The following is a 9,849-nucleotide window of genomic DNA, read 5'->3' on the forward strand; positions in this document are numbered from 1 at the left end:
TTCAAGAATCTGTCTCCAACACATGGCTCTGCTTCCAGTATTTTGGAACCCTTTATAGACTTTCCCTTCTTAGTGTCGGTGTGGTGAGAGAAAACCAGATCAGTCACATTTGAAAGCCAACTGAAAAGAATTTCTGGAAAGAAGGTGTGTCCAACTGTGTCCATTGCTGACAAGTGAGACTTGGCCTTTGGATCTGGCACTGGAGAGGGTTCTCCCCACCTTAGCCACAACAGTGCCCATGGACACATAGCCTGGTTCAAGAGAGTATGAGAGTGTATTGAAAGCAAGCCCATGCAACTCTTTCTAGAAGCTCTTTGCAAAGGGGACAAGAGTAATGAGGCTGCACCTGCATGGGCATGTCGGTGGATGTTTTCATGCTAAAGGGAGGATTCAGTCCAGGTAAGCACTAGCCACCCATTGTCACAAGACCAAACTCTAGGAGCTGTCCTTGATTTCTCTCTTTTACTCATGATCCGCTTGATCAGCAAGTGTTGACCCTCAAAATACATCGCCATTCTTAACTATCCCCTATGATTATGTGAGGAATCTGCATGACTTAAAGTCCAAGTGACAAATCCTGCACCATCTCACCAAGGGGGTGTGTACCTGCAGAAAGAACCCCAATTTCTAGCACATCACAGGATGGTGGGTCCTGCTGTAGCATTTACCACAGCTGATTACTTTCTTGTTTGTTTTCTGGCTTGTTTTCTCACTGTTGATGTTTTGTTGTCTTCTCTCTGGAGAAAACAATCCTATAAAAGCAAGAACATTTTCTATCTCATTAACAGTGTCCTCTGCATGCAGAGAAGTGACTAGCATAGACAATGTGCTAAATAAAATTTTGGGGGATGCTGTTAATTAGTGAATAAAAACAATGTGAATATGTAAGCATAAGCAATAAATAATATTAGAATTAGAATATCCATTGGATTAGCATTTAATTTAAAGATTTATTTCGGTAAAGTTGACTTTTCATTATAGAGTCTCCCTGTATAGAAAAATAGCTGATCTCCTCATTTTGTAAGATATTCTTATGTGGGGGCACCTGGGTGTCTCAGTCAGTTAAGCATCCGACTTGTGATTTCTGCTCAGGTCATGATCTCAGGCTTTGCACTCAACACAGAGTCTGCTTGGGATTCTCTGCCACTCCGTCTTCCCCTCCCCCTGCTTTCTCTCTCTCTCTCTCTCTTTCAAATTAATAAATAAAATATTTTTTTAAATTTTAAAAAAAGACATTGTGTCCTTCATATATATGAATATATTTATTGCCAATTTTTAATTATTCCTAATTACTTTATAATTTTATTTTATTATTGAGCATTTTAATCTGCCACTTATTGGTGATGACATATATATATTAATAGAAACACATTTTATTGTGTGTTGACTTATTATCCACCCAAGCTGATAAAACACTATGATGAGTCTTAATATACTTTTGCTTATATTCTTTTAAGTTTTCCTTTGCGGAAAATTATACTATTTTGTAAGTAGTTACCTTATTTCTTCCTTTATTATTTTTAAATTGCTATTTTTTTAAACTGGTCTTTTTACATTGCCTAAAACTAACAATGATCCATATATTTTTATGTAGTTAGTTGATTACATAAATGACATGAGATAGATGAGATTTAAAACTCCTTGATAATGGCTTAAAAAGGGCGCCTGGGTGGTTAAGCATCTGCCTTTGGCTCAGATCATGACCCCAGGGTAGTGGGATCGAGCCCCACATCGGGCTCCCTGCTCAGCGGGGAGCCTGCTTCTCCCTCTCCCTCTGCCCGCCACTCCCCCTGCTTGTGCTCTGTCTCTCTGTCAAATAAATAAATAAAATCTTTAAAAAAAATAATAATGGCTTAAAAGGGAATCTAATATGGCCCTGCAAGCCTCAACCCTCAATTCACTGTTAGTTTGCTCTAGTTTTTCCTAACCATGTAAGTAACTATAGCTGAGATAGAGTCTGTGTTTACCTAACTAGATTAGCTAATGATTTTGATTTATTTTATGAATTGGTTGCCACATGATGACATATAACTGTAAGTGTGCCTTTATTTACTTTTTTTTTTTTTTAAGATTTTATTTATTTATTTGAGAGAGAGAGAGAATGAGGTAGAGTATGAGGGGGGGAGGGTCAGAGGGAGAAGCAGACTCCCCGCCGAGCAGGGAGCCCGACGCGGGACTCGATCCCGGGACTCCAGGATCATGACCTGAGCCGAAGGCAGTCGCTTAACCAACTGAGCCACCCAGGCGCCCTTTATTTACTTTTTTACATTTACTTAGCTATTTTTGGTCACGTGTCGCTTTATTTGGCATTAAGTCTAATGTTAGACTCTCTAATCTGATTCATATGGAAGACTGGTTTGCACATTCATTGGGGCAAATAGGTGCATCGTTTCTCTATATGAAGAAAAGAAGAAATTCTAGAATATTAAAAAGAAGAGCCTTTCTATTACATGTAGAAGGCGTAATGAACTATGCTAATAAAATGTGGCAGAGCAGAGGACCTAATGGATCTTCAGTAATGTACAGATAAAAATCTTTCTGAATTAACTCAGCAAATTGATGTTGTTAAAGTGACTAAAAATTCCTTCTCTTAGAATATAGATAGTCCCAATAAAATCTTTGTACTTAACTTACTTGTGAAAATTATTTATCCATAAATTGCATAAATAGCACTCTTGCTTTTCAAGTGATCTCAAATGCTGTATTAACGGGCTCTAAATTAATAAGGCTTTTCTGTATTTCAGCTATTCCATAATTAAACTAGCAATTTTTATCAACTTAGAATTAAAGTCTTTCAATCTTGAGAGAACTAAAAATAGCAAACATTAATACAATTGAGCTATATTAGGGTATCACTTTCCTGATTTTTTAGGCACCATGATAGAAACTGTTCTAAAAAGGTTTATATCTTTCTGTTATATGTGTAAAATTTTCCATTTTAAGTTGTTTTCAGCAGGAAACATTTTCAAATGAATTTGCAAGGTAATGAAATAAAGGTAATACTTAAAATCATTTTTTTAGACTTAACCTTGCCCATGCTATATAAATATAAACACTGGTCATATAAAGTGGTATGGAGTAGTGGTGATGTATGACCATACAAAAAGAAAATAAAAACCTTAGGAATGAACTTAGGAATTAATAAAAAGTTTTTTTAAATAAATTATTTCAGGTATGTGTGTAATTTTAAAAGTATTTATTACTAATCATAATCTTATAATAAAAATACTCTGAAGCATTTGTTTTGCCCATATATGTATCTTGTTTGTTTATGAACGTGAGTTTCTGAATAGCTGGTTTCAAACCATTTGACTGGATTTACATCAGAAAGGTGAAAGAAATTCAAGCAATGCTTCTCAATATATGAATATGTAAGTTATGTGTGTACACATTCACAGTTGGATTCTCCCAATTAGGCAAATAAAGGCATTTTTAAAATTTGGATGGAAAAGGAATTTTTCTCAGACTATTCAAGCCAGGTCAGGAATTTTTAACCTTGTGTCCATGAATAGACCTTATCCTCTGAATCCCTGACACTATATTTATATTTTGTGTTATAAGCATCTCCCTTTTTTGGTTTGTTTGTTTTTTGTTTTTGTTTTCTTTTTTTCCCCTTTCTTTTCTTTTTTATTTGTTTATTTATTTTTTAGAAAGATATTCAGAGCTTTCATCAGAATCTGAGTGGCTTCTATGACAAGGAAGTGAAAGCAGTCCTTAGCTAGATGAAGGTAAGAATATGTATCTGAGGAACAACCCAATGACCTCTAAGGAATCTACTTTTACTGGTCTGGGAAAATATGTGGAAGTTTTATTGAAACAGAAATGGGAGGCATCTCTCCATATATCCTCAAACTCTGTGCTATCTTTAAAAATTAACATTCAAGAGGGTTTTGCTTGTTTATTCTGTATTTTTGGCGGATCTCAAAAATTGCCCAATAGAGAAAATTAAGTCATTTTTATTTACTGATAAATTTAACTGTGGAGATGATGTGTATCCTTCATTACACAAATGTCCAGAATGAAAATTCTCTATTACAAAGCTGTCCGTATTTTAAATGTCTAAATAAAACATTTTAAAATAATCACATTTTAACTTTCAGATTACTCTTGCTTTAAAGATGACAGCAAAGAGTTTATTTCAAAATGAAATGGATGGAGATCTGCTATCAATATTATCAGAACAGGGAATTTGAACTGGTTTCTCCAAAAGAACAACTGGACAAGCTAAAGAAAATAATTAAACATATGTAAAGCAGGTAGAATTAAAGAGATGGTGAGGTATTATGTAGTTGAGATCCAAGAAGAAGAATATTAGGAGAAATAAAACTTTTTTCTTTGTGTTTTCATAGGGGAATCTGTTCATCATAATGGAAGCTCTCATCCAGAAGGTAAGAAAATGAACAGTGTTCCAAAGACTCATGGGGCTAAGAAGAAAAAACATTAGGGTTCAGAGCCCATTAAGAAAGGAGAAAACAATGAATCATGGAACAATACATCAAAAACTAATGATGTACTCTATGGTGACTAACATAACATAATAAAATAAAATAAAATTTAAAAAATAAAAAAAAAAAGGAAAGGAGAGCTGTTTATTTTTGAGGATAGCACCATAGGAGAGCAGTTTTCCAAGTGTGGTCCATGTACTCTTCATCTAAGTTCCAGAATAAAGCACAAAGAAACAAATGATGAAAAATATAGAAAAGATCTAATACACATAATACATATAAATTGGAGTCTTGGAGTCGGAGGAGTGAGATTGGAGAAGAAGCAATAATTGAATAATTAAAATATTTAATTAAAATATTTAACAACATACAGTATAAATTTTTTTTAAAAAGCACATCTAATGCTGAAAAACAAAGTCAAAAGAAAGCTCTGAAAGCAGATGGAGAAAAAGCCATGTTACTTAGTCAAAAGAGCAACTAAGACTGATAATGCAAATACTAAGCTAGTCAAGGGAAGAAATAGAGTGATAGAAAAATACTTAAAAATACAAATGAAGACAAAAAAAGGAAAGAAATGGGAAGATAGATCAAATGATATAAATAGCAAACCAATAATAAGAGGGTAAATTGAAACCTGTACTCCAATTAAAAGCCAAAGATTTGTCAGATGGAAAGCAAAACTTTCAGAAAGCAAAGATTTACTTTATAGAACACACTTAAAATAAAAGAATAGAGAAATTGAAAAGACAAAAGAAGATAAATCAAAAGGTCTTTAAGGAAAAAAATGATAACAGTAGATGGAAAGAGGAGCAAGAGAACATCATAATGATAACATTTTCAATTTACTGGAAGACTAGGTTGGGACAAGGTGAGGCAAGTGAGGCATGTAGGCACATCATTTAAAGAAAGACTCACTCTCAGGTACCAATCCTGCACTTGTATAACTCTGAGCATGAGAACCTCCCTCAATTGATTCATCCTGGTCCTGGTCTTGGCCCTGTCAGAAGACAAAACAATTCTAAATGTCTATACATCTGTGAACTTAGCCTTAAAATAGTAAAGCAAAACTTGATAGAATTAAAAGAGAAAATAACATATTTATATTCATAGTTAAAAATAATAATATGAGTCTTTTATAATCAATTGAACAAGCAACACAAATCAACAATAAAATAAAATATTTGAAAAATATGATCAACAAGCTTAATCTAACTGGTGTATATAAGAATGACCTGTGTATATAGAAATTACACTAATTTATGCATATTTATCCAAATATGTATACAACATTTAAATATTCACCATATGCCAAGCCATAAAACAATTCTCAACAATTTATAGAATTTAAAGCATGCAGAGCATGTTCTCTGACTACAGTGCAATTAAGCTAAGAGTCAATATCCAAAAGTTTACTAAAAATCCTTACATGTTTGGAAATACAGAACTGTACTTCAAATAACCCATGAGTAAGTGCGCCTGGGTGGCTCAGTCAGTTATGCGTCTGCCTTCAGCTCAGGTCACGATCCCAGGGTCCTGGGATTGAGCCTTGCATCAGGCTCCCTGCTCAGCAAGTAGTCTGCTTCTCCCTCTCCCTCTGCTGCTCCCCCTGCTTGTACATGTGCACTCTCTCTCTCTCTCTCTGTCAAATAAATAAAATCTTTTTAAAAAAATAACACATGAGTGAAATAAGAAATCAAAAGGGAAATTAGAGAATATTTTGATCTCAATGAAAATAAAAACAGTTCATATTTAAGCATGTGGGATGCAACTAAAACAGTAATTAGATGAATTTTTTTAAGTACATTGCAAGTGTCAAAAGTGTATTAGAAATTATTGTATAATTGTTTTGAGGAATCTACCTTAAGCAAATAAATAGTCAAAGATTCAGGTAATTAGGGGCGTCTGGGTGGCTCAGTTGGTTAAGTGTCTACCTTTGGCTCAGATCATGACCTCAGGGTCCTGGGATTGAGCCCCATGTTGGGTTCCCCACTCAGCAGGTAGTCTGCTTCTCCCTCTCTCTCTGCCTCCTCCCCCCCCCCACCCCGCTCATGTGTGCTCTCTCTCTCTCTCAAATAAATAAATAAAATCTTTAAAAAATATTTAAAAAAAAAATTCAGGTAATAATATTTTAATAATATTTCTCCAAGGTAGGGGAATAGTTAAAATATTATACTAAATCCATGGTTTGCAATACTACACAGTCCTCAAAAATGTTATTTTTTTCTCATATTGGAATGTATGCAAGATATAAAATTAATTGAATGAGCAGACAATAAAATTGTGTAAGTTAGTATAGTCTCAACTATCTTTGTATGTCGCCAAATGTTAATCATGTTTACTCTCAGATGTCTGAATTAAAGTTAGGGGTTTTACAAAGGAATAAATAAATAAACAAAAAAAAATCAGATGGATGAATACAGAGAACAAATTGATGGATGACAGAGGGGGAGGTGAGGTGGGGGGATGAGCAAAATGGGTGAAGGAATAGTGGAAGATACAGGCTTCCAGTTATGGAATGAATAAGCCATGAGCATAAAAGGTACAGTATAGGGAACATAGGCAATGGTATTGTAATAGGGTTGGATGGTGATGGATGGCAGCTACATCTGCAGTGAGCATATTATAACTTATAGAGAAGCTGAATCTTCTGTTGTATACCTGAAACTAATGTAGCATTGTGTGTCAACTATGCTTAAGTATTTTTTTTTAATTAGGGGTTTATTATTATTATTTATTTTTATTTTTACTATGTTTTTGCCCTTTGCTAGTTTTTTAAAACAAGTTTTTTAATCAGAAAAACAAAAAGTTACTTCTAAATACTTGTGTATTTGCAATGCTATATAGTGGAAGATCCCATGTTACCAGTCAGCTTTGGTGCTTTACTGAGTAACGAGCTTGGAACAACAGCTATTGTCATATGGAGCTGGTGCAGCTAGGGGATCCACAAGGACCCAGGGCCTTTTTGTATGCTCTAGCTTTAAAATGGCAGAACTAGGAGCAGAACTATGGAGACGGGCACTCTCACAGGAAGAACTCTCCCCCAACTTAACTTTCCAGGAGAGATCTGCAGAGGCTGCATCTTGTGGACCTCGAAGGGCTTTGTTCTTCTAGGGTATCCTTTGTCATTCCTGGGTTTTCTTTTCCCTGGGACAGAAGAATTGAACAAACATATCACTCAGGGTTCTTCTTCCATCCCAAACCCACTGCTTTGGGGTTTCCCAATGACCATTCTGCTTTCAGGATTTGGCAGCCTGAGTACAAATTCACAGCAAAATGCTGGGCTTTACGGGTCTGTGGCTCTAGGAATTGACCATTCACTTGGCCACTTTTTTTTTTTTTTAAGATTTATTTATTTGTTTTAGAGAGAGAGTGTACGTGCGTGGGGGGGGCAGAGAGGAGAGGGACAGAAGGAGAGAGAGAGTGACTTGAGCAGACTCCCCACTGAGCACAGACCCCAAAGCAGGGCTGGATCCCAGGACCCTGAGACCATAACCTGAGCAGAAATCAAGAGTAAGACGCTTAACTGACTAAACCATCTGGGTGCCCCTCACTTGACCACTTTTTATTAAGCACTGATGGGCATTGGTTTGGGCACTGGTAAACAAAAGGACTGCCCTGTGGAGCTTACAATCTAGTGAGAAAGACAGAGAATCAGCAATATGCATAAAAGTAAGTAGATTACACAAATGTTATAGGAGATGAGAGGTATGGGGGAAATTACTGTAGGAGTGATAGGGTGAGCCAGTGGGAGGAGGAGGTGAAAGAGAAACCATTCAAATGTGGCTATCAGGACAGAACTTCAGATGATTAGAACCATTTGACTTTTCAAAGTCCTGACCATCTTAAGTGCCCTCCCTGACTTACATGGCTTCTAGGAGGATACAAGGACTTATATATGTCAAAGTCCCCAAGAACTTGAAATCCAGACTTGTTTAAGCTGTTATTTCTGGGTTTTAGTATAATATTAGTGTCTGGGGAATAAACTCCCTTCATAGTTTCTGTTGTATGCATGTCCTTTGAAACAGTTGAATTAGGCCACCCAGAAATATTTCACTATAATCAAACAAACCAGCTTCTTTATTTGCCATCTTTTGACAACTTGGCATTGCCATTTGTAAGAGATTCATGCAAACAAATTTTATCCAACACATGGCACCAGAAGCCCATGAGTACTCCATGCATTAACGAATCTTCACCAAATAAACTTTCTGGATCTGGAAATAAATTTAGGTGAATGGAAAATTACTTATCAGAAAATCTAGTGCACATTTTACCCCATCAGCTAAATTGTTCCAAAATTTAACAAAAACAAAATCTTATCAGCTTTTAGCATTTCTAATACATTCCTTTATTGCAGACAGCTTTTTGAATCACATTAAAACCACAGGATTGGAGTTGCCATGAGTTGCATTTTATCAGCACAAATAAGAGTGCTTTTTTTGCCATACAAATTAGAGCGATTATTTCAACTCAAGCTGTGATAGTTCTGGGGCGAATGATTGCACATATATTATTCAAAAAAAAGGGGGAAAAGAAAGGAAAGAAAAAAGAAAAGATCACAGTAGGATTCTGCAATGCAGTGCTTAGTTTTGTTTGTGTGTGTGCTTTCTTTCTTTTTTTTTTAAATCCAGCCACTTAGTAGTAATTTATTGCCCTATTACTTCCACACTTTGCTGAATTTAAAAAGTCTATACTTGTCATGTTTACAACTAAAGATACTCATAATCTTTTTTCTGTACTGAAACTTTAAAAATGCCACAAACCAAACTAGACATCACTTAAAAGCTGCTGATTACAAATTTAGAAGACTAAATGAAAAAGAAAGAACTGTTTTCTAAATTTCCATATAGTCTGGCATCATGCATTTAATAAATTCTTCAGCTGGTGCTTGTCAAAAGTGCATAGCTTTGTGCTCTGTGCCAAGGAGTGTCTAAAAGAAACAGATGCAGAGCTTCCTATAAAATGCCTTTCCTCAACCAACTCCCCTTGAATATTTTTCAACCCCAGACCAGATTAAAGAGAAATTCAGGAAGACCTGCACCCTGCATTGAAATATTTGAGCGTAGAGCAGAATATGTAAAATAAAAGTCCTTCTCACTTCTATGTATAAAAATAAATTTCAATGTTTTACAAACCTCAATAATTAGAAACAATTTTGCTTTCAAAATTTTGAAATTTACCTTCTTATATATTAAATTTAAAATTCAAATTAATGTTGAAATAAGAATTCTAACCCCTCAAAAGCTATTTATATTTTTGGTTCAGATCCTGTCACAAAATTGAAGCTGAATCAAGCCCAGCAGATGAAGAAATGAGTGCACAGACTTTGATGAGTTCATCAGGGGCTGTTTGGTGGCACAGGTAGGCAAAGAGCTAGGTAAGGAAAAACAAGATGGCATCCTCC

This window comes from Halichoerus grypus, chromosome 12 (assembly GCF_964656455.1).
Source record: "Halichoerus grypus chromosome 12, mHalGry1.hap1.1, whole genome shotgun sequence".
In the NCBI taxonomy this organism is placed as follows: domain Eukaryota; kingdom Metazoa; phylum Chordata; class Mammalia; order Carnivora; family Phocidae; genus Halichoerus; species Halichoerus grypus.